This window comes from Crocuta crocuta, unplaced genomic scaffold (genome assembly GCF_008692635.1).
Source record: "Crocuta crocuta isolate KB4526 unplaced genomic scaffold, BGI_CrCroc_1.0 scaffold30, whole genome shotgun sequence".
Lineage (NCBI taxonomy): Eukaryota > Metazoa > Chordata > Mammalia > Carnivora > Hyaenidae > Crocuta > Crocuta crocuta.
In genome coordinates, this window is record NW_027528345.1 from 7299946 (window position 1) to 7325474 (window position 25529).

The following is a 25529-nucleotide window of genomic DNA, read 5'->3' on the forward strand; positions in this document are numbered from 1 at the left end:
ATATCCCTCCATTAAACTTCTTGAAGTCTACTTCCTTGCTGTTCACCACTCAGATTTTACTGTTTTGAGTGCTGACTTTTCTGTTCATGGACCCCCTAAAGGTTCTTTCTCAAAGGCAGCCAGTGACCTCCTAAGTAGTAGATCCAATGGCTCATCTCATTTCCTGGCTTCTCCTTAGCAATTTGACTTTTGATACCTCTTCTTTTAAACATTCCCCCTCTCTGGGTTCCCTGGCACTGCGCGATCTTGACCCTCAACTTTTTTCTCATTTCTCCTGTCTTCTTGACAGGCTTCTCTTTCTGCTTCTACCCTATAAATACAAATATTCTCCAGGATGTGTTCATTTTCCTCCTCTTCTACCTATACTTGCTACCTTGTTCACCAAGCTGTTTTGTTCAATCCTGTGGCCTTAGCAGCCACTCCCTTGTGGATAGTCCCCAAGTTGTATCTTGTTTGCTAGCACCTGAATACCCTACCCCTGAATGTCCGGCTGCTGCCTGAACACCTCCCCTCCACATCCTGCCAGCATCCTAAACTCAGCATGGCCCATAGCAAACATTTTCTTCTCAAACAGGTCAGTGTCCTACACTGCATATTTGCATTGCGTCCCTCTTCTTTTCACTCTTCTTAATCCTCTCCCCTGCTGCTATATTCAGAGCCCTGTTACTTGTAGCTTGGGGCCTTTGCTGTTGCTTCTGAACCAATCTTTCTTCCTCACTTCTTCTTGCTCTGAATGAATCTTATGCGTTTGCTCCAAGTGGATCATGTATTTAACCGATCATTCCTCAGCCCCAAATCTTTAATAATCATCTGTTGCCACAGACTTAAGTACTTAATAACCCTTAGCTTCGTTTTGAGGACCCTCTTGACATGGTCCTGGCATAGCCATTTTTATCTCCTGCTACCTCCTGACATGTAATTTCTGAGCCAAGTATGTCAACCTCTCCTCCAGGCTGTGTGACACTTGAAGACAGATATTTGTATCCCCTGTACTTCACACCTAGAGCATAGTAGGTGCTCACTGAAGTTTTGTCATGTGCATGAAAAGAAGACTTTTCCCATTCCTACAAATGTCTGGTGCTTCCCAATGTTTGCTTTTGCCCGTGGTGTGCTTTCTACCTGGCAGGACTCCTTTTGTCTTAAGCAGTAACATGATTTATGTAATAGTGCCATTGAAAGTAGTGCATTATATATATTTTTGTTATTATTTTACCCATTTATTAAAAATCTCTCTAGCCTTCAGAACTCATTTCCAATCCCACTTCCTTCATGAAGCCATTCCTTAGCCCTTTGATTTAAGAACCATCCCTTTGAGGTGCTGGGTGGCTCAGTCAGTTAAGTGTCTGACTCTTGACTCTTGACTTCAGATCAGGGCATGATCTCATGGCTCATGGAATTGAGCCTTGTGTTAGGCTCTGCACTGACAGTAAGGAGTCTGTTTAGGACTCTCTCTTTCCCTCTCTCTCTCTGTCCCCTGCCATCTCTGCTTTCAAAATATATAAATAATAATTTAAAAACATTTTAAAAATTAAGAACCATCTCTTTTTTAGAAATTTCAAAATACCTCTTTTTTCCTTCCTTAAAAAAAAGAAATTTAAGTACCTCAGTGGAATGCAGGGAAATTTCAAGGGAGAAGTGGCCCCTAGTTGTGTGTGATCATTAGATCCATTTTTGTTGTAAAACCTTTGATTCTAAACTGTTAAATCCTAGGCTGGTCATCCCTTGCTGCCCCCTCCTCCCAAACTCTTTCCAGAAATCACTCCCTAGACTTAACTTTTTGGGAAACTAGCTTGTGTCTTGCTCAGATTAAAAATGTCTCCTCTGGGGCTCCTGGGTGGCTCAGTTGGTTAAGTTTCTGACTTCGGCTTAAGTTAAGAACTTGTGGTGGTCCATGTGTTCAAGCCCTGTATTAGGCTGTGTGCTGACAGCTCAGAGCCTGGAGCCTACTTCAGATTCTGTGTTTCCCTCTCTGCCCACCCCTGGCCCCGCCCCTGACTCAACGCTCTGTCTCTCTCTATCTCTCAAAAATAAATAAACATTAAAAGTTTTTTTTTAAGTAAAATGTCTTCTGAAGCACCTAAAGTGATGTTTTGCCCACAGTGGGTTCTGTACGTTTGTGGACCTGACTTAGGTGGAATGATGTGTATGGCTGCTGGTATCTTCCATCATAAATGAAAAATGAGTCAAAGATTTAGAGCTGTGTTTATTTTGCTTGAATAGCCAGAGGGAAAGCAACAATGCTTCTCCCATAGAACCATTAAAAGAAGCAATGTAACCATGTGTACCACAACGAGTATCTGTCTCTGCCACTCAGTTTGGGAATAAATAAAATTAAGCCGTTATGAAGCTAGAAACATGAATATTATGCAAACACAGGCATGTTTCTTGTGGAGCTAATCTCTGTGTGATCACTCGTTCCCAACCTGCTGGCTCTGCTGGGTTCCAGTTGCCGACCAAGTCCAGGGCAAGTACATCAAACATATCCCAGCCTTATTTCTACCACAGGACTGGGAAGTGAGCTACATAAAATTGCACTTTGTTTTCAGAATCCCATATTTGTGATTTGACATTGGTCCACTCCTCAGTTAGTTAACGGAGAAGGGTCTAATTCTGAAATCCTCTTAATTATCCCACGGACTTAAGGTGTTTAGGACCTTGTAGGATCTTTCTCTCTAGGACACGATCCACCCCCTTCCCCTTTTGAAAAATAAACTGGGAGATGGCCAAAATTGTAGGATGAAAAAATAGCCCTGATGAAAGTGTTCTGAACAGCACTCCCGAAGAGGCCACTGAATTACTGGAAAAACATTTATGGGGAGAAATCACAGGGCATGGGAAACAGGGTCTAATTCACTCATCACTAAGTCCATTGTTTCTATCTGGGAATTTTATTTTTCCATGGAAATCCTTGGAAAGGGCTAAAGCATATAGAGAACCACTTCAGTTCCATAGAGGGCCCCAGACAGTGATTTGGGGCAGTAAATGCGAGGAGAGCATTTTGTTCTTGAAGGTGGCAGTGCCAGGGATTGGGAGGGGCTGGTGGACTACACGCCCTTGTACAACCATGAGGAGGTTCCTTCTGGACTGAACTGGGGTTTATTTGTGAGTCTGGAGAGCCAAGTGTGAGGACTGTCAACTGCTAGTGGGAAGCAAATTATTTTATTTCTTCACTCCCAGGATTTTCATTTATAAAACGGGCACAATAATTCCTGGGCCCCAACTACTTCTCGAAGATGTTACATTGATCAAGTCAGAAATGAGGGGGGAGAAAAAGCTAAAGCTGTTATTAAAGCATTTTGAGATGCTGAGAATGTTCTAGAAATAACACATGCTCCTAGGCTTTGATTTCATTTTGAAAGAAGCAATACCATTTTCTGTTTATTAAATGCCCCCCCCGCCCCAAATTAATGAGACTTTCAAGTGCTCTGAGCCCTTGGGGTAAAACGCGTGTGAACACGTGAACTGACATCCTGGCTTCTGTAAATTGCGAATGGGGGTGAAAATAGGCCCAATTCCAAGATGTTCTTCTTGGGTTTGAAGTCTTTGCCTAAACAGGATTATGCAATGTTTTGAGAGTCGGTTCCAAGATCTCTTGGATTGCTTATGAGGCATTTTGTTTAAGTAATTTTTTTAAAAAATCTACCAGGTTTTAGTGACTCATGGATTCATGCAAACATACATATGACATTCAGAATTACAGACTTAAAGGGGGAGAGATCATCTAATTCACCCTCTATTTTACAGGAAAGAAAACTGGGTGCCAGCAAGTCTAAATGACTTGCCCGGAGCTGTAGGGTGTGTCCATGGGAAAGCTGGGGTTAAAACCCAAACCTTCAAGCTTCCCAGCTCGGTGTTTTCTCTTTTGAATACATTTTCTGTGCATATTCTCATGATAATACTAAATCCTTGAAAAGAAGTGAGAATGATTTTTTCCTATGATTTCAAAAGAAGACAAACATAATATATCATACTGTTCAAGATGTACAATTCTCTATGAAATTTCTAAGTCATTAAGTGCTTTTTAAAAACATTTAATTTTACAACAGTTCAGGTGAAGATTGTTATCAACACCAGATATGGAAACCGCCAAGTAGGAGGAATTAGCCTCGTAGAAGTTTCTAAAAATCAAGAAAGCTTGAGTTTTAATTCCATTCCTGGAGTTCTTTTTTACGCTATATGAAAGTTGCTGTCTAAGTGTTTTTAAATATGAGTGACTATTAGTCATGGAAATGAGATTCTTCCTGCCCCCTTCCCCCCACCTTTGTTTGGAAATGAGCCAAATGTATGCTTCACTCCAGTATCTCCCAAAATGTTGACATCCGGGCCACTGTAACATGCCAATCCACAGTGGATTGAGTTTTCCACTTCATTAACAAAACCTTATTTACTTGAGAAAGGCCTGGCTGAATTATCAATAATAGTGGTNGTGGTAATAATAATAATAATAATAATAATAAAATAAAAATAGTTGACACATAACAAATATTTATTGTTTCCAGGTTCTGTTCTAGGCGGTTTACAAGTATTAGATTTGATTTTTCTCAGTAAGTCTAAGAAGTAGGCATCATTATTATCTCAATTTTATAGAGGATGAAACTGAGGCACAGAGAGGTTAAGTAACTTGCTCTGGGTGAGACAGCGGGCAAATGCCCAATATGTAAAGTTCACATTTTTTCTTATTAAAAATCTTCACAATTTCTTTAATCTCTCTCTCTCTCTCTCTCTTTTTTTTTTTTTAAAGTAGGCTGTACACCCAACATGGGGCTTGAACTCAACACCCTGAGATTAAGAGATACATGCTCTTCTGACTGAGCCAGCCAGGTGCCTCCAGAATGTTCACAATTTTTGTATAATAATCCTCACTGTTTGACCCTCAGTTGAACAAATGGGTTGAACCAGATGATCTTGAGAATTTAGCCCTAGTTGTATGCAACTAACAGCCCACCACCCCCTTACATCGTACTGTAAGTTTCGTGGACCTGGGATATCCTGTCAGACCCTATGCTGCCCTTTCCTGTTCCACCTTAGCTTACTTCCAGCGACAAACAAAAGCCACGTATCACTATCATTTTCATAAACATCAGGTGTGCTAATCCCTCAAAAATATTTTAACTTGGGAAAAACAGAGAAAGGAGATAACTGCTCCTTTTCTCCTCTCTCCCACTTATTTCTTAAAATATTCTTTTTTGAAGCCTTTTCTCAGAGGCAATACAAAATCCTTTGCAAAGGAATATAAAGTCTAAAGCCTACAGCTCTTTCCCCTGCCCCAGCAGGTTTATACAAACAGAATCAGGTGGAAATGAATAGGAGGACAACCTGAGATGGGGAAATAGCAAGGTGACATCACCAGTAAGCATCTAGGCTTGTGTACAAGCCTTTGCAGAAGAAATAAGGCTCACCACTTACATCATGCTGTTGCAGTGTGTTCTGGGTGCACCGCATTATTTGACATTAAGGTCTTTTTCAACATCAGCTACTGCAGGGCCACCATTCTTTCTACCCCTGAAGTATGAAGCCCAAGACATTCTCTCCATCTGTCATTTGAGGTGCTGTGAGTTCGGTGCTACACCTTGGTGCAGCTCAGAACTGAATCATCACAAATTATAACTTTCTTGACTTGGAATCAGTGGGTTTTACAAACAATTATAGATGTTGAAACTTTCACCCTTTTACATGTGAAAGTTTTATGAGATGCCTTTACCAAGGCTTGACATAAACCCAGGTAGGGGGCAAAAGAAAAGTTCAAACCATCTAGAGTAGAATGATGCTCGAAGACACAGACATAATTGTTTACATGGCTATTTGATGTTCCAGCCAGAAGGGGTTAAATTCCTGCTGGAGTTGATATATTTTCTTCATTATGAATTAAGCGCTGAAGTATGTCCACTACATCATTTTCCTCACACACCTAGCCCTTCCTTTTTTATACCTTGTCTCCACTTGCCTACAGACAGATCTCTCCATATTTTGCTTCTGACTCTAAATAACCGTGATCACTCATGATGAGAGAGCATTGGTTAATGAGATGGCTGTGAGATGTTGAGAAAGGTCCATTTTGCTTATAAAGACAGGACTGTCTCTTTTATAGTATAACTTTTATGACAGAGAGCATGGATCCCAAATCTTTTTTTGCTCTTTTCACTCAGTGTGTGTTTGGTTTTTTGTTTTTTTTTTTTCTCTCAGTGGTTCATTGTTACTGTTCAAGGATGTAATTCTTCAGTCATGGAGAACTGGGTTGAACGTGAAGATGTGGGGCTTGGGGAACAGGTAGACGTTTCTCCCTGCTACTCTTTAAGTGTCTCCCACAATCCTTTTACAGAGTAAGGTGGTAAACTATCTCCTGGAGGAGAGAAAGGTCTGTCTGTACGGTATATAATTAACCCATGCACAAGGCTGATATACACCTCATTTTCTTCCTTCTTTTCAAATGGGGTTTTTGTGACTCAGGACTGGCATCTGTCAAATAAGAAGGTGTGTGTGTGTTGAGTTTGGCACAGGCCACTTCCTCCAGCAACAGAAAGGCCTATTAAGCAAGGGTCATGATGACCTTCACCTGGGTTCTAGATCAATCAATAGGCCAGAGGCAAAAGGAATTACTTGATATAGAATCACCACTTGAACTTTCTGCTCCACTGTATTTACAGTTAGAGGAGAACAAATCCCGCAATATGTACACTCATTCTATCAAGGATGTAGCACAAATGTAAACAAGGTATCCTTTTAAGTCAATATTTGCTAAGAAAAGCACAGGGTGTTCTTGGTATTATTATGTTACGGAAGGTTTCATAAGTTAATAAAAACATTGAATTTGCTACGTACTTATACACAAAGTACTATGAAGCTTAACAGGAGAAAAGCAGGCATATATTTTAATAAAATCAAATTCATACATGCTCTGATAGCAAAAATTTTTGTACTTACATAGATCATGGATGGAGTTTTCTGCCCAGTTTCTTGTGGGGAAAAAGCAGCTTTGAATATTTCATTGGAAAGTAAAATTGTGCCTTTATTGGATTTCCTTCAGATGAAGCTGAATAGATGAATAATATATATGTCTTATGCCAATAAAAGTCCTGTGATTTGTACAGCTGTGACTGAGAGGAGCCAATTGACACTTGAAGGCAAAGAAGTTGGAAAATGAAAGAATAAATGAGTGGAAAATTCCACCACTCAAAATCCCAATGCTCTCTCAAGGATAAGATTGTTACTTGAGAAGGCTCTGTTGAATTTTTGGCATTCTTGCATTATCTCACTTTGAAGATGGAATGTAAATCATGGTTTTCAGCCAGTGTCACTGTTCTCTGAAGGAGACTCAGATTTGCTGGGACTTTTTGGTAACACTAGTTTCTCTAGATTTAAATGACTAGTTCATGTTTCAAAGGTTTTGGGCATTAATGATCTCTCTTAGTGGAAAGAGCAGCCTCATTTTGGAGAAGTCTATGGCAAAATTCCTTTCCGTGGATTCTTACAGTTAACACAGGAAAAAGCTCATTCTTATCTACAAGGACTTTGATGAATTTTGGCCACTTGTAGATTCTACTGAAATTTCTAGGGAATATTGTTAAAAATTCATTTGCTATCGGAGTTACTAGGGCTGCTACAAGATGGGCCTGGTGGAGGCTGCACAGGTGCTGGGCACTGGGAGTAAAGATGTTCCTCGGGTCCTTAACTGTGTGAAAAATAGTTTCACTGGTAAGTCGGGCACCACTGCTAATGAGCAAAACCTTTGAGTTTAAAGTTACTTTCATTATTTTCTGCTGCCCGGTAGTATTTGATAATTTCCTAAGAGTTTGAAACATTTTTAAAAAATGTTTATTTATCATTGAGAGACTGAGACAGAGTGTGAGGGGGGGAGGGGCAGAGAGAGCGGGAGACAGAATCTGAAGCAGGCTCCATCCAGGCTTTGAGCTGACAGCACAGAGCCTGAAGTGGGGCTCAGATGCATGAACCTTGAGATCATGACCTGAGCCAAAGTTGCATGCTTAATCGATGGAACCACCCATGTATCCCGAAGCATTTTTAAATGAATGTTTATTTATCTTAAAGAGAGAGAGAGCAGGGAAGGGGCAGAAAGAGATGGAGACAGAGGATCCAAAGAAGCCTCTCCACAGACAGCAGAGAGCATTAAAGTGAGGCTTCAGAGTATAAGTCTCCTTTAAAAATGGTAGAGAGGTGTCTGGGTGGTTCAACCTGTTGAACATTGGACTCTTGATTTCAGTCAGCTCATGATCCCAGGGTTGTGGGATGACCCCTTCTTAGGACTTCATGCTGCGTCTGCTTGAGATTCTCTCTCTCTCTCTCTCTCTCATCCTCTGCCCCTTTTCCCCATTCATGCTCTCTCTTTCTTTCTAAAATAATAAATAAAACTGAGAAATGTTTTCCTTTTTTTATAAGCTGTTTTTTTAAAGATTTTGTTTTTAAATTTATTTTTGAGAGAGAGAGAGAAAGAGAGAGAGGGAGGCAGAGAGTGAGACATACAGAAAATCTGAAGCAGGCTCTAGGCTCTGAGCTGTCAGCACAGAGCCTGATGAAGGGCTTGAACTCATGAACCATGAGATCATGACCTGAGCTGAAGTCAGAAGCTTAACTGACTGAACCACCCAGGTGCCCAAGAAAGATTTTCTTCTTGAAATTTAGACTTCTAACAAGATGTAATAGAATTATCTCCTTTTATCCAGTAAGGCATTCTGTAGCTCATGAAATGAAGTGTCCAATGTAGTCATTGAGAACTCTGTACCAATAAAGAAAATGTAGTACTGAAAGTTTTTAGTAACATTGCTACTGCATGAATTAGAAATGTTTTTTATGAGAAGTCAGAGACAGTGAAGATTCATTTAAGTGATTCTGAAGATGCTCATAGTCTCTAAGGAAGAGCTGAATAGGTAAACCTTGGTAAGTTGAAGGTGAGGTACCATGGAAATTTAGAGATCATATGAAATGGACTCAGTTCTAGGGACACTAGATTAGCAACAGATTCCTACTTCTTGAGAGAAGGAGTCTTATTGGGCCAATGTGGGTCAGTCCCCCTTGGATCTAAGAGCTTGGGTGAGAGGGGTGGGATCAGAATGCAGACCTGGCTTAGGGGCTATAGTGGCTAGGGCCCCCAGAGGGAAGGTGCATGTGACTTACTGCACCATGAGAGGAATTGACTTTAGAATTATAGCTTCCAAGTTTTATGTGCCACACGCTCATGCACACGCATGTGGACACACACACACACACACACACACAGGTTCCTGACATGCTCCATAGCTATAGTTAACTCAGTTGTGGGAGAAATTATTTGCAACACCAGCTAATTAGTTTCAAGGAATATTATCTTCATAGCTCAACCCTCTTGTCATATGCTTACCTCAAGGTCACTGAAGTAGAAATGTGATGATTGGGAAATAATGTATAACACATATTTAGTGAATAAACATGCAAGCTAAAGTGCAGGAAAAAAATAGGAAACAAAGAATGTGGAATTGGGAGAAAAAATATAAGGCAATGAAAGAAAATTTCAGCCAGAATATGCCAAATCCCTGAGGCAATGGAGGGCATTTTCCACTTAGAGAAATGCAATTAGAACCATATTTATTGTGGCAAATAAATGGGAAGTTATCATGTGAAACTAGAGAGATACACAGAGGTCAGTTAATGGAAGGTATGGTGAGTTACATTAAGAGCTTTATTTTGATGATTAAGAGGTCTTAGTAAGGTGTTTGGAAAGGAGGATAAATGATCATGTTTTTGGATAATAAAAACTAATCCCCAGAGCCATAGTGGGGATACTAGTTAGGAGAATAACAGGAATCTGAGAGAGAGAGAGAGAGGGCAGTGGACTGAACCAAAGATGCGCTGGTGGCAATGGAGAGAGGTGGATGAAGACAAGAGATTCATAGAATGTGTTTGGCAGGAAATGGGGGGAGGAGTGAGTAAGCGGAGGTGAGGTTGGAACCAGGCTTCCGGTTTTAGCAACCTAATGGAAAACAGGGCTAGTCGCTGAGTTGGGGAATGGCAGGCTGAGATAGAAAAAGTAAGTTCTGTTTATGGCGTAGTGCACTTTAAATGCTTATGTCACAGCCAACTAGAGGTGTCCAGTAGTCCTTACAGGTCTGGTGATCAGGAAAAGGATCTGGGGTGGAGATCTACATCTGGGAGTCAGGGAGAGTAGACAGGAGTGCACTGAGACAAGTGTTAAAGAGAGCTGTTATTTCTCTCAGTCCTGATGCGACCCCTAAATGGTGACATTGTCAAGATACAGTGTCTTCATAGTCTTTTTAGGGGAAGGGCAGGGAGAGCTTCTGACACTGGCACATTTGAGAACAATCAGTGGTGAGACTGAAGCATACATAAACCAGTCAGGGAAATGGTTCTTTTTTGGAAGACTAATTTCCGGTGCTGCAAATGCAAGAAAGCAGTTTCTCTTTCCTTACACAGTACTGCATGTGCTCTAATGAATTATACCTCTAGTGCATGCTTTCCATCTATGTGTGTGAGAACTTAGTTAATTTTCTGGCCATGCTGCTTTCTCCTCACTGGGCTGGATCAGGCATAGCTGGGATGCTGATCAGGTAGCTGATATAGGTTAGTGTCCTGTCCTACCTCACAGACTCCCTGATGCCAGAGATTATGTTTTATCTTCATCTCTGTAGATTCAACTCCTTGTCTAGGGCCTACCAAGTGGCAGGTGCTCAGTAAATATTCGTTGATTATATCAAAGCTCTTTGACAGAACACCGTCATATTCTAGGAATTTCTTCTTGTGCTGTCCAGTCACTTCTTATTTCTCAGAGTGAAGCAAGGATGTCCAGTAGGGCAGATTGGAGATAAAGTTTGAATTTCCTGGAAGCTTATATTTTTTTGGTATGGAGTGTTTGGAAAATTCTCTGGCACTTGAGAACCCGGGATTATGGAAAAGAACTCTGAAAGTCTATCCACAAATCTTAACCTTCAATTTTTGTTTGATATCTTTTTTATGGTAAGCTAATTAAAAATTTTTTTTAAATGTTTATTTTTGAGAGAGATAGAGACAAGTAAGGGAGGGATACAGAGCGGGAGGGATATATAGAGAGAAGGAGACACAGAATCTGAAGCAGGCTCCAGGCTCTGAGCTGTGAGCACAGAGCCTGATGTGGGGCTCAAACTCATGAACTGTGAGATCATGACCTGAGCTGAAGTCAGACGCCTAACCGACTGAGCCACCCCGGCGCCCCTGTGGTAAACTAATTTTAAAATTTGTTAGTTAAAGGTTACAGCCAAGGGAGGACCTAGCACTTATAGCTTTATCAGTTACAATTCTTCCAGTTGCAAGTAATAGAATATTTAACCCACACTAGTTTAGGCAAAGCAAAGATGTGGCCTCAGGCCTGGCTTTAAACAGGAGCCAAGATGAGGCCGTGGAGAGTTGGTCGTGCCAATTTTGGTACCACTTTCTTTAGATTGATTCCTTTCTCAGGCAGTGGGTTTTGATTCTACTTCCTCAGGGTTGATTCTACTCTTCTTTTGTGATTGCAACATAGCTACTAGGAAATTGTAATACAATCTTTCCAAGCTGAAATCTTGCAGAAAAAAATTCACTGTTGTGGCACCCCATGCTGAAGTCTCATTGGCTCCGATCGGATCATTTGACCATCTATAAATGTATTATTATAATCCAGAGACTAGGAAATACTGATTAGCTTACACCTGGTCTTATGCTGTACTCTGAGTCTGAAGCATATGGGCCAGCTTGGAAAGATGGGCTGTTTATCCAGGGGGAAGTCTGGGTTCAGTGGTGAATGTCCAATGAATGTCAGTGGTAAATACAATTGAGGGTATGTGATCTGCCATTTTCTCCTTCGGCGTCCATGGCAGATGCTCATCGATCACGGTACTTTTTGTCAACCGTGTGGATATAGTTTTGGCAACTTGTCAATGCACTGCTGTAGTTGGCCATTAACAGTCACTCAGAGCTGACAGGGAAGGTGAATACTGGATTTGATGCAGAAAGTACTTGGTAGTTCTTCAAGAAAGCCATGCTTTTCTTCATCAGTAAATCAAAGAAGAAGCAGAGTAAAAGCATTCTACAGTAAGATTAAAATTGATCATTAATGAGCATTTTTAATTGCCCCCCTCCTTTTTGTTTCTCTCTGTATGTATTCGTTTATTAAGAAGAAATATTTTGCTCATAGCTTCTGAGAAACTCTCTGGAGTTGTGGAATAGTAACAAATTTGTTCTTTTCAGGGTGGACGTTAAAAGTGTTAGAATAACATTCTGTGATTTCAGTGGGCACAACATGGCCAAAATAAGTATGTGTTTTCCTACAAGAGAAATGCAAAACATAAACAAATTAAATAAGACTCAAACAGATGGGTTTCCTTCTGGGGCCCAGTGGTCAAGATTTCAGGAATTCCGAGTCAGAACCCTAACTCTGTGCCACTGTCACCCAGAACCGGCGTGTGAGTGACCATTCATGTGACCGCAGGAGTCCCAGGAGCCCCCTGCCTTCCTGTGCCATCATCCCAAATGCTTCTAGAACTGCCTCATTTAGGGCAGAAATTCCAGAACTAAAGATTTGTTTTTAGGAATTTTAAAGCTTTTCTTTCTTCGTTTCCTCTTAAGATGCCCTAAGAAGGGCCCAGGAAGAGCAGACCACTATGTTCTGCTGCCTGTTTACAACTCTTCTAGCAAGAGTGTTGGATTGTCCTTTGAAAGCAGGTTTTATTATATGGGAAGTGGGAAAAGCTTTGAGGGTGGGGTGGGGCTGGTGCTAACAAGTAATAAAAGTCTCTATAAAGAGGAGGTTGAGAAAACCGCAGACAAATGTTACTTCTCACTTTATTGTGAGCAGCCTTAGCTGTAGCCTTGAGGATGCAATTTGAGAGCCTCCAAATTTCAGTGTGTTCATTCTGTCCATCCATCCCACTTTAATATAACAGACATTTATTGAATACTATGTCCAAGGCACTGAAGGGAATACAAAGATGTAATTTCTGACTAAGGAATCTTAATTACCTAATTGTATAAGGTGGAAAATGATAATGTTGCATTGTCTGGCATAGTGTTTCAAAAGTTTTCAAGATCATGATCCTAAAGTTACCCTATGATTATTTGTACTCTCTAGTCTAGAAAAGTATGTTATTTTCTCAATCACAAAATGCACTTTCCCAGAAATTCTTTGGCAGTTTAGCAAGTGAGCCAACGTGATGATGCAGAGACCTTTCACTTTGTCTATGGTGTATTTATACCATTGTCCTTATTAATCTCTACCTCCCTTTCCCCTCTCTTCTTCTGCCCATCTCTCTCCAACCCCCCTCCTCTTTTCTCCCTGCTCTCCTCTCTGTTACCTTCCCTTCTTTCTTCTCTCAACCGTCCCTCTAACCCCCCCTTTTATATGTAACCTCTTCTATTTCTTTTTCATTCTCTCCCTCTTTAATCCTACTTCCTTCTCTGTTCCTTCTCTTCTTCCTCCTTCTTCTTCCTTTTCTCTCTCTCTCTCTCCTCTCGCACCCTCTCCTTCTCTCTCTCTCTCTCTCTCTCTCTCTCTCTCCCTCTCTTCTCCTTTCCCTTTCCCTCAGTTTTGCTTCCTTTGTAATTTGGTCTTATTTCTCCTCACTGTACTCAGATCTCCCTGCAGTAGGGTAAAGGAGGAGTTTGACCTTAGGGAGCTCTGTGTTTATACCAGCTCAGACCTTGGCCCCACAGAGGAAGAAGATATCTTTGCTCTTGTAGCATTCATCTATAAGTTTCTTTAATTTGCCCAGCTTGGGTTGTGTCTACATTCCTGGGCCCATTTCCCAGGCCAGGGGATGAATACCATTGATGTATGTAGCCTGTCTGGGCTGTGGCCTTACTCTGAGGCCAAGACCATAGTTACTGGGATTGGCAGTTCCAGCAAAGCGAAGTGGAGGCAGGCAGAGTGGCTCCCTCAACACAGTGGGAACGTTATTATCAGAAGAAATTGGGGGAAAGGATACTGAGTAGGAAAAAGCAACACAAAACCAAACCAGAGTAAATGGCAATATCTGCCATGTCTAGAAGACAATTATTTTTAAGGGTATACACCATAAGAAATACCTTTGGATCTTAAGCAACTTTTTCAGGATAAATTCACTAAAGATAGCTGAAGTCCATGAATATTTATTTTCATGCAGCCCTGATAAACTGACATGGAATTCATCATTATCTCCTGGTGAAGGGAGTAGCTAACATGTTATTTAACAGCTAGGGGTTAAATCATTCACTCTGATACAAAGAACAAGATGTGACAGTATCATAAGAAATCAGTTTGTGAAAGCTATCACAAGGCATTTAGAGATCAAGAGAAAAAATAATTAAAGGATCAGTACAAGTCAACAAATATTTATTGAGTATATGTTTTATGCTAGGATCACCAAATTACATTAAATATACCAGGGAGAAAACAATAAAATGATTAGCTGATATACATTTGGAAAGGCGGGGATATGCTGAATATATCTTCAGCGTAAGTTAAGTTCAGATAAGCTAAAAATATATTCAGACTTGGGGTGGTGCTGGGGATGGGGGAACTGACCCCACGAGGGTGGATGAGTTCTGCACACCTTTAGCATCTGGAGGAGGGGGTGGTGTACCCTGTGGCTACCATTGTACATGCTTCCTCCTAACCTTTCAGAAGTGACATGGTAATCACACCATTAATTTTTCCTAGGGCCATTCAGCCAACAAAATGCTTTCATTGTCTTACTTGATTCTGCGTAACTGCTCTGTTGCATTGGCCGGGAGAATCCTCATCTTCCCCAGTGAACAAGGGAGTTCCACACAGTATCAGTTAGGTCATCAAACAGATAGCTAGGACTCAAGTTGAGTTTTTCTGAAACTGAGGCACTTTCCCGCACCGCAGCACTGCACTGGTCTCCTCAGTGGAGGGGCAGTGGAGGGTTGACTCCTGGGTACCCTTCAGCCTTGGCCTACGCTGGATTGGTCTGTCCACGTCTCTCCTTACAAGTTCCTGATCTTCCCTGGCTTTCCAAGTGCAGGTATCTTCCAAGGCAATGCAAAGTTCATTAATCATCACAATCTTCTTGGGGAACTTTAATATCCCTTCTAACACCTCTACACACACACACACACACACACACACACACACACACACACACACACGGAGTCCTAGTTCCAACCCCTTTCTTGATTTCTATTAACATTTTGATATGGTTGCAGGTTAGGTTATGCCTCTGATACACATGTAGAATTGCAAAAGTTTGCTGAGGAGTGTACTCTGTGAAAGGAAAAGGAGGGGAGGTGCGATCCAGCACAGGGAGCCATCACACTGCACGCCAACCTGACAGAGTGTCAACCAGCCTACTGGAGAGTCCTGGGGCAAAGGTGGCCTGCTGGAGGGGTACTCATTGGGTGGAAATGGCTAGGCCTTGTACCACTGCATTGCTCAGTTGTCTGGGGCCTCCTAAGAGGAGCATGGCCGTGGCTTGAAAGCTGAGGCAGCTATAGCTGGAGTCCTTCTCAGCTCCCCACAATCCTTGCAGCTGGGTGGTGAGTCCTTTCTGGAAGGAGGGACTGAGCTGCATATCCCTATCTGTGCCAACAGCACCTTTCGTGTGCTGATTTGTGTTGGTCATTTAATTGTTTTATATCTTTAGGTCTTACTTCACTGAGTATAACCTTATTAAGAGTCAAGGTCTTAGTACAACAAAATTCCAAAATAATATATGGTAAAAACAAGGGGGGAAAAGAGGGCCATTTTATGGATTTTCTAAACCCCCCTATGTAAAGCCACGTATTAGATTTCCTATTAGGTCACCGATTGATTTGGGGAACAAGATAACTGGGTGTCCGTGGAATAAAAAATATGATAGTCTTCAAACCATCCGTAGGAGAAAGATAAACATTACCTCTCTTGGAGAAACTTGACAAGTTGGGACTAAGAAAAAAATGATAAACGTGAGCTTTGTTTAAAATTAATTAAGTTTTAACCTTGTTGGTGTGTTAGATTGGAAATAGTTAATGTGCTAGTGGAAGCAAATTCTTATACTTGGTAGGATGAATGCATCCAGGCCAGTTACAGCTCCTGGATTTAGATCTGATTCACTAAGGGGTACAGTCTGATAACAGTATCTGGCTTTCTGTCCTTGGGTAACAGGTAATTATGGAGGTTACTTGTGGAAATTAAGTAGGACTAGGCCAAGAATTAAGGTATGGCCTTGATACAGGTAACTAGCCCCCACGCAGCAGCCTCTAAATACTTCTGCAGTACATCTAGCTCAGGGAATGTGCTTTAGGACTGATGGGTGCCGTTAGGAATACCTATGTGCAGGAAATGGGAACTGGAATATTTGTGCACCCAGATATTCCCTATTGTCCCTGCACTGTTTTTCAACATTTTAAAAGTTTCCTGTCATTATCTAGGAGTAACAGCTAGAGTAATCATTCCTACTTCATTTTGATAGTGCAAAAGCTTTAAGGTATGTTTCCCTGGTGGCAAAATACACTTGATAAATAGAACTGTCCTTTAAAAATCAGTTTTTAGAGCACAAACAGCTGTCTTCCGTTTTTGGCATAGAAAAGGAACACAAAAATGACTAATCTCACTAAGTATTACAATAAAAGTGCTGACGAAACCTTAGCCATATCCTTCACGTCTTTAGTAACCCTATAATTACAGATCGAGTTTAAAAAACCCAACAACTTCTAGGGCACATTTAATTACTATCTGCCTTTATCATTGCCTTCCTTCCCATAGGAGTGTTCTACTTACATACTGCCTCCCTGTATCAGTCATTTATCTGTCCTGAAAACTAGATGTATTTTTTTAAAAAGTTTATTTATTTATTTTGAGAGAGCGAGCATGAGTGGGGGAAGGGCAGATAGAGAGGGGTAGAGAGAGAGCATTCCAAGCAGGATCCATGCTCAGCACAGAGCCTGATGTGGGACTTGATCCCAGTACACTGAGATCGTGACCTGAGCCTTAATCAAGAGTCAGATGTTTAATTGACCGAGTGACCCGGGTACTTTGGTAAATGTGTTTTGAATAACTCATTTTTATCTAATATAACTCCTATTATCCTAGAAGATAATTAGTCTCGTGGAATAATCAATAGTGGTTAATCAGAAGTGGGGCTTGAGGGGCACCTGGGTGGCTCAGTTGGTTAAGCATCCCTGACTCTTGATTTTGGCTGAGGTCATGATCTCACAGTTCATGGGATCAAACCCCACATTTAGCTTTGCACTGATGGTGCTGAGCCTGCTTGGGATTCTCTCTCTCCTTTTCTCTCTGTCCCTCCCCCACTGGTATGCACACACACACTCTCTCAAAGTAAATAAACAATATTTACAAACAGAAGTGGAATTTGAACATCTTAGTGAATATCATGCTGCTATTGATATTCATTAAAGTGTCAACCTGCATTTATTTTTACCTTTTCTATACAAATGAGTAACTTTCATGGGTTTTATATCATCAAAACAGAAGCCTAACAATGAACATCATTCCCAGGAAATTATTTTAGAAAATGTTAATTTTAAACAATGTTGACCCCCTAAACAAGGGGTAAACTGAGGGAGGATTTTTAACAATCAAATGATTTTGTTATTCAGTATATTAGAAATTGTTCCTCAAAAGGTCATCACTGCTGTAGCTAATTTGGTAGGCGTTCCTGTCTTTCCTAACCTGGTTTTAATTTCACATTTCCTTTCAAAAGCCTGCAGTGAGCAGAGGGTGGAGCCTGTACATGTCTGATGTCCTTTGGGACCCACCCATGGGACACTAGGAGCTATGAGCAGTATCTGTGGTTGTTTCTATAATTCTCAGTCCCACTTTGGGCATTCCTATTGGTTTGTAGCTCTGGGATATCTGCCATTCTCAGGAGAGCTTCTGGAAGCCTGTGACCACATGCCTGCCGGTGGCAGTGACATGGCTGTCTCCTGCCTTGTTAGATTATATAGGAGACAAATCCTGGGGATGAATAGTTCAGACTTAGAATCATAACAGCTAGACTTAGATGTCAAATCTGCCACTTGGAAAGTACATGACCCGGGGAGATTTACTTAACCTCTCAAGGTGTCCGTTTTCTTACATGTAAAACAGGGATAATACTGTTACATCATAGGGCTGTTATAAGAAGCAAGATAATCTGCGTGAAGCTCTTAGCACACTGCCTGGCACGGAAGAAAGTGTTTGGGAGGTGATGACTATGTTTTTTACTGTTATAGACAAACTTCAGGAGACTCAAACTACAATGCAGCATGTCTGGAGGAATTGTTTTAGACATAGGCATCTATTTGGGGAAACTATGTGTTTCAGTGAAAATTCTCTTGGTTGCAAAGAAACAAAGGCTTGTTTGAGCCAGTTCCAGTCAGAAGGGGTGTGGGTGGAAGTTTATGAAGAATCTCACAGGACAAAAGATGAAATGTCAGGTCAGGCTCCCAGGTGTTGCTGCGGTAGCTCTCTGTTCCTGTCTCTACATGGCCTTCCTGTCTGTGCTTCTGTCCATACTTCCCCCTCTTCCTCTGTCTTGGGCAGATTCCTTTGCTTACTCATCTTGCATGTGGCTCCAGTGGCCTCCCAGCTACCATTGATTGCACCATTGATTGTGTAGGTTTCAACACACAGTTTGTGAGAGAATTCGGACTGACCTCCTTCATCTGTTTAAGCCAGGCCACATGAGTCACAGCCCATTGCCCAGCCAGTAGATTGGCTCCTTTTTGGTCAACTGTTAACTTGTGATCCAATTAGCCAAGGCCTAGGCAGACCTTTCCCATGGAGGGTTAGAGCTGCCTCCTTCAGGCAGTGGGCAGAACAGGCTTTCTAGAAAAGAGTAGGAATATCCAGGACAGTCTGCCTGAGAGTTGCCAACTATACCACGAGCAGCTTTGCTAATTAAGTTGCAATGATGAGAGAGCTCAGCCACAGAGAGATTGGAAAGACCTGAAAACTAGTGGTCCCTCCTCCTCCCTCCCCAATGTGGCTGGTGTCAATATAGTTGCTCAGTGAAAATGTATCTCTCCACCTGTGCCTTCCAGGGCAGAAGGTGAGGATGGGAAGGACTATGTGAGCTTTTTCCAAGAACAGGGAAAAGGCAAGTAAAGGCCTAGGCATAGAGGTAGGAGGCAGGTTACCATGGGCAAGAGGGCCGAGTCAGAGTGAGACGGCTTGTTGAGGAGCTGTGACCTCTCAGAGAGGGCAGAGGAAAGCGGGTGTGTGTGTCTGTGTGGAGGTGGAGGAGGGGGGCAGTCCTTAGGGCTCAGGGAAATGGCTGACCCAGTGGAGAGAAGGTTTTCTAAATTCCTCTGGCCCAGAGCCCCAGGGGCCTGGTCTTTCTCTCAGTGCTGGCAAGGGAGGTAGCTGTTTATCTGAGGAGCCTCTTGGTGCAGCTCAGCTTTGCTGGATCCTCCCCTGGGGCACTGAGGTCTCAAGAGAATGGGACCAGGGCAGCAGGTTAGTAAGGGTGAGGTTCCTCAATGTAACAAATTCTGGGCAAAACAAGGAGTCCTCATGCTGTCTATGGAGGAATGGTCTGGAGCCAGCAACTACATTTAAAATGTGAGAGAAGGAAGTCTCTTGCTGTGGAGTTATCTGGAATGGGGCCTGGCCCTTGAAATAGCTGGTAAAGCATGTGGAGTCCTCACTCCCAATTGTGGCAAAAGTCTCCACATTTTCACTTTGGCCGGGAGAGGTAGGAGCTTGATTATGTTAAGTCTCCCAGTCTCATTAATTGTAACTAAAAAATAATGTGACCCATGGGTCAAGAGAATGGGAAGAAGGGAAGCTCTCTTAGTAACCAAATACCCCTAGCCAAAAGAAACAGTAATTTGGGTATGGATCAGTGCCCTGATGCCCCTCACAGAGAAGGGAGCAGATCGTGATCAGAATACAGTGAGGGCAAGTCCAAGAAGAGGGAAAGTGATAATAATGCAACAATAACAGTAGGTTCCATTTCGTTAGCACCAATTAAGTAACAGGCACTTTGCATACATTTGTCACTCCCCAAACCCTCTGGAAGTATCTAGTGAAATATTTGTTGTACAGATGAGAGAACCAAAGCCCAAGTTCATACGGCAGCTGATTCGGCATCCGAGCCCAGGTCTGTCTGATACTTCTCTTTATTGAGACAGGAGGTCAGGGAGGACTGGTGGGAATTTCGTCCTAAAAATAACAAAGAGGGTACAAGCAGTAAGCAAAGAAAGGGGTTTTACTTTGAGATCTAGATGGAGAGAAGGAAGGAAGACAAGAAACCAAGTTGGCTAGAAGAGAAGAGGAAGGCAGAGAGGGGGTGGCCACGGTCAAGAGTTTGGACATAATAGTTCCCACCAAATGGAAAGTTTGGATCATCAGGGTTGGCAGGGTTCAAGGTGTCAAAGACAGAGGAGGTTGAGGACTCCTCTGCTGGGGGAAAAATAATAAAGGTTGGCTGGAGGATATAGAGAAGAGGAAGGAATAAATTCCTTCTGCTTTTTCCAAGATTGCCTGAATTCCAGGAGAGTTGAAATTAACATTCCGTAAGAGTCCAGAAGGAAGATGGGCTGGTATTGCTTGGGCATTTTTGCCAAAGCTAAGGAGCGTTGTGCTTCTCTTCACCAATATTCAAGTGACCTGGATGGGACTACATTTCTTCAAAAAGCCCTGGATAGGCATATAGATGCAATTCCACAAGCAACAGCTGACAGCACACACACACCCCCTCCCCCCCTCTGCTCTACTCCTCCCTGGAGCAGCAAGGCCAGCAACTGATCTATGAAGACAGGCAGGCCAGGAAATCATCCACGTGTGCATTTCTGAAAAGTCCATTCTCTTTTGGGCACTTAACATTTTCATGGAAAAATTTAGGTATTGTGTTAAAAAAAGTTTCTAGAGACATTTCTGTGTTTTGCCTGTAAAGTGGGAAAGGCCCCAACTTTCCTATTTGCGTATCTTCTCTGTGATGGTTTTCATAGCAGAGAAGTCTCCTCATTAAGGATACAGTACATGAGAAGAGCTTGAGAACGAAATTTTCGTTGTAAAGAGTGATGTCTTATTTCAAAGATATCAACAAAATTCTGCTTGTAATTATTTGTAATAACAAGATGGCATCTATAGATGACCACTGCCCTCCCAGTTGTATGAATTGTTACACAGTGAGCAGATTCTCTCTGTGATGCCAGGGATGAAATTATTCAGTCGTGGGGTACAGTGTGGGATGGTGACATGCATCATTTCCTAGACTCTGTTCCAGAGAAATTATTTACAAGGTAATTTCCTTGAAAGGAGAGTTTCATAGTTAAATAAGTTTGGGTACTGCTGCATACAAAAGATAATCTTTTGGAGGTTCATTATGCATGTTAGTTTATTAAAGAAAATCCGTTTAAGTTTGTCAAACCCAGCATTTCCCAGTCTGATTAGACCAGGAACATACCTTGTCACAGTGCTGATGTTCCACCTGGCACTGTTCCTGTGTTCCTGCCCATAGCTTCGCAAAGAAACTCTGGGAAACACTGTACAAATTATATAATACAATGTATATAGATGATGTATATATACATGTGTAGTTTGTATACATATGGCATGTAACAGATATATAGTATATATCTTTGTTCTTTTTAAAAAATGTATTAATGTATCCTATATATGTTGTCCCATTCTTGCTGCATGGAATATTTCCTGTAGAAAAGGCTTTGCTAATTTGATAGATAAAACAATAATATCTCATGATTTTAGTGTGTATATTTTTTTAACAGAGAAAATATGAATATATATGATGAATTTGGATTCTGTGTCTCCCTCTCCTTCTGGCCCTCCCCCTCTTGCTCTCTCTCTGTCAAAAATACATCAACAACAACAACAACAACAACAACAAAGAAAATCTGAACAGACCAATTATTAGCAAGGAGAATGAATCAGTTACCAAAACACCCAGTAAACAAAAGTCCAGGACCAGATGGATTAACTGGTGAATTCTACCAAATGTTCAAAGAAGAATTAGTGCCAAAGCTTCTCAAATTCTTCCAAAAAAAAGAAAGAAAAGGGGGGACACTTCCAAATACATTTTATAAGATCAGCATTACCCTGACATCAAAACCAGACAAAAATCTCTCTCTCTCTCTCTCTCTCACACACACAGAAAGTTCCAGGCTAATGTCACTAATGAACATAAATGCAAACATCCTCAACAAAATATTAGCAAACCAAATTCAGTAATACATTAAAAGGATAATTTACTATGATCAAATGGGATTTACTCCAGGGTTGTAAGGACGTTTCAACATTCACGAGTTAATGTGATACACCACATTAATAAAATGAAGTATTAAAAGCAACCCGTGTCTATCAATAGATGGCTGCATAAATAAGATGTTACACACACACACACACGCACACACACACACACACACGAATATTACCCAGCCATAATAAAGATGAGATCTTAACCATTTGCAGCATGGATGGACCTAGAAAGTATAATGCTAAATGAGATTAAGTCACAGAAAAAGGCAAACACTGTATGATTTCACTGATAGGCGGAATTTAAGAAACAAATGAACAAAGTAAAAGAGACCAAAAAAACCCCCCATACTCTTAAATATAGAGAACACACTGATGGTTGCCAGAGGAGGTGGGGAGGTGCTGAAATAGATACAGGGGATTAAGAGGTACAGACTTCCAGTTACAAAATAATGAATTCATGGAAATCAAAAGTGATGCATAGGGAATATAGTCAGTAAGATTGTAATGACATTGCTTGGTGACAGATGGTGACCACACGTACACTGAGCACCAAATAATGTATTAAATTGTTGACTAATTATGTCATACACCTGAAACCAATGTAACACTGTATGTTAATTATACTTCAATAAAAACTGAAAAAACGTGATCATCTCAAAAGATGCAGAAAAAGCATTTGACAAAATTTACTATCCATTTATGATAAAAACTCTCACCAAAGCTGGCACAGAGGGAACTTACCTCAACATATAAATGCGACATATGACAAGCCCACAGATAACATCATACTCAATGGCTAAAAGCCAAAAGCTTTTCCTCCAAAATCAGGAACACAACAAGGATGTTCATCACTTTTATTCAACATGGTATTGGATGTCCTAGCCAGTGCAATTAGCAAGAAAAAAAGGAATCCAAATTGGAAAGGAAAAAGTAAAACTGTCACAATTTACAGATGAAATGATATTATATTTAGAAAACCCTAATAATTACATTAAAAGACTGGTTAGAGCTAAGAAATGAATTCAGTAAAGTTGTAGAATACAAAAACAGTACAGAAAAACCTGTTATGTTTATACTAATAACAGACTATCATAAAGAGAAATTAAGGAGACAATTCCATTTACAATGAAAACTACAAGACATTAATGAAAGAAATTGAGGAAAACACAAATAATTGGAAAAATATTCCGTGCTCACAGAATGGAAGAATTAATATTGTTAGAATGTCCATAGTGCCCAAAGAAATATACAGATTCAGTGCAATCTCTATCAAAATTCTAATGGTAGTTTTCACAGAAATTGGGCAGTCCTAAAGTTTGTATGAAACCACAAAAGACCCCAAACAGGCAAAGTAATCTTGAGAAAGAACAAAGCTGGAGGCAGCATGCTCCATGCTGGTTTCACCATGCTGATTTCAAATCATATTACAAAGCTATAGTAATTAAAACAGCATAGTATTGACATAAAAACCAACATATAGATCAATGGAAAAGAATAGAGAGCTCAGAAATAAACCCATGCATATATGGTCAATTAATTTATGACCAAGAAGCCAAGAACATACAATGAAAGAAAGAACAGAATCTTCAATAAATGGTGTTGGGAAAATCAGACAGCTGCATTTAGTTACAGCTAAAAGCACAACACTACCTTACCCCATACACATAAAGTAACTCAAAATAGGTCAAAGGCTTAAACATAAGACCTGAAATCATAAAGCTCCTAGAAGAAAACATAGGAGGTAAACTCCTTGACATTGGTTTTGGCAATGATTTTTTTAATCTGACATCGAAGGCAAAAGCAACAAAAGCAAAAATAAATAGGTGGGGCCACATCAAACTAAAAATGCTTCTGCAGAGCAAAGGAAATCATCAACAAAATGAAAAGACAACTTAATGGGAGAAAATAATTGCAAATCATGAATTTGCTAAGGGGCTAATTTCCAAAATACATAACTCCTGCAACTAAAAAGCAAAAAATGAATATGGGAAAGAAGATCTATATAGACATTTTTCCAAAGAAGACATACCTATGGCCAGCAGGTACGTGAAAAGATGTTCAACATCATGTAAATTGAAACCACAATGATATATCACTATGCATCCATTAGGATGGCTGTTATCAAAAAGAGAAGACAAAAAAAGACAAGAAATAACATGTGTTGGCAAAAATGTGAGGAAAAGGAAACTTTGTTCACTGTTGGTGGGAATGTAAATTATTTATTTATTTATTTATTATTTTTTATTTATTTCTAGGAGAGAGAGAGAGAGAGACAGCGTGAGCAGGGGAGAGTCAGAGAGAGGGAGATACAGACTGTGAAATAGGCTCCAGGCTCTGAGCTGGCAGTCAGCACAGAGCCCGATGTGGGGCTCGAACCCACGAACCGTGAGATCATGACCCAAGCGAAAGTCGGACCCTTAACCGACTAAGCCACCCAGGCGCCCCGGTGGGAATGTAAATTAGTACAACCACTGTGGGAAGCAGTATGGAAGTTCCTCAAAAAATTAAAAACAGAACTACCATATGATCCAGCAATTCTACTTCTGGGTATTTAGCCAAAGAAAATGAAAGCAGTAATTCAAAAAGATACATGCACCCTCATATTCATTGCAGCATTATTTACAATAGCCGAGATACAGAAAATAACCTGTGCCCATCAATAAATGAATGGATAAGGAAGATGTGGTGTGCATTTACAGTGAAGTATTACTCAGCCATAAACCAGAGTGAAATCTTGCCATTTTTGACAACATGGGTGGACCTTGAGGGCAGTATGCTAAGTGAAATAAGTCAGACAGAATATCCTATGATATCTGTTATATGTAGAATCTAAAAAACACCAAAAAACTAAAAAAATCCCAAAGTCATAAGTACAGGAAACAAATTGTTGGTTGCAACAGGTAGGGGGTGGAAGGTGGGAGAAATGGGTGAGCTGTTTTTGTTTTTGTTTAAATAAAATTCTGAAAAAGGAAAACAGGAAAGAGAAAAAGCTAAGAAAGAAAAAGGAAGGAAGAGCAAGAATGAGAGAGAAGGAGAAATTAAGAAAGAGAGGAAGAAAGGGAAGGAAGGGAAGGAAGGAAGAAAGGAAGAAAGGAAGGAAGGAAGAGAGAGAGAAAGAATAAAAGAAAAAAGAAAAGAAAAGGAGTCATTAGGTCGTGAAAAAGTTCAGTCCGCTGAGTCAGAACTGAGAATGTCTCTGTATTTTATGTTCCCTCCCTAAGTCCACTGGATGGTGACACAGCCCTGTACTCAGTAACTCAGACAGATAAAAGAGGCTATTTTGTAAGTTCTTGTCTTCCAGATCTATAACATAGTGATATAGTATTGAGGACTAGATATCAAATGAGATCATGGGTGAAGAGATGCATTTAAA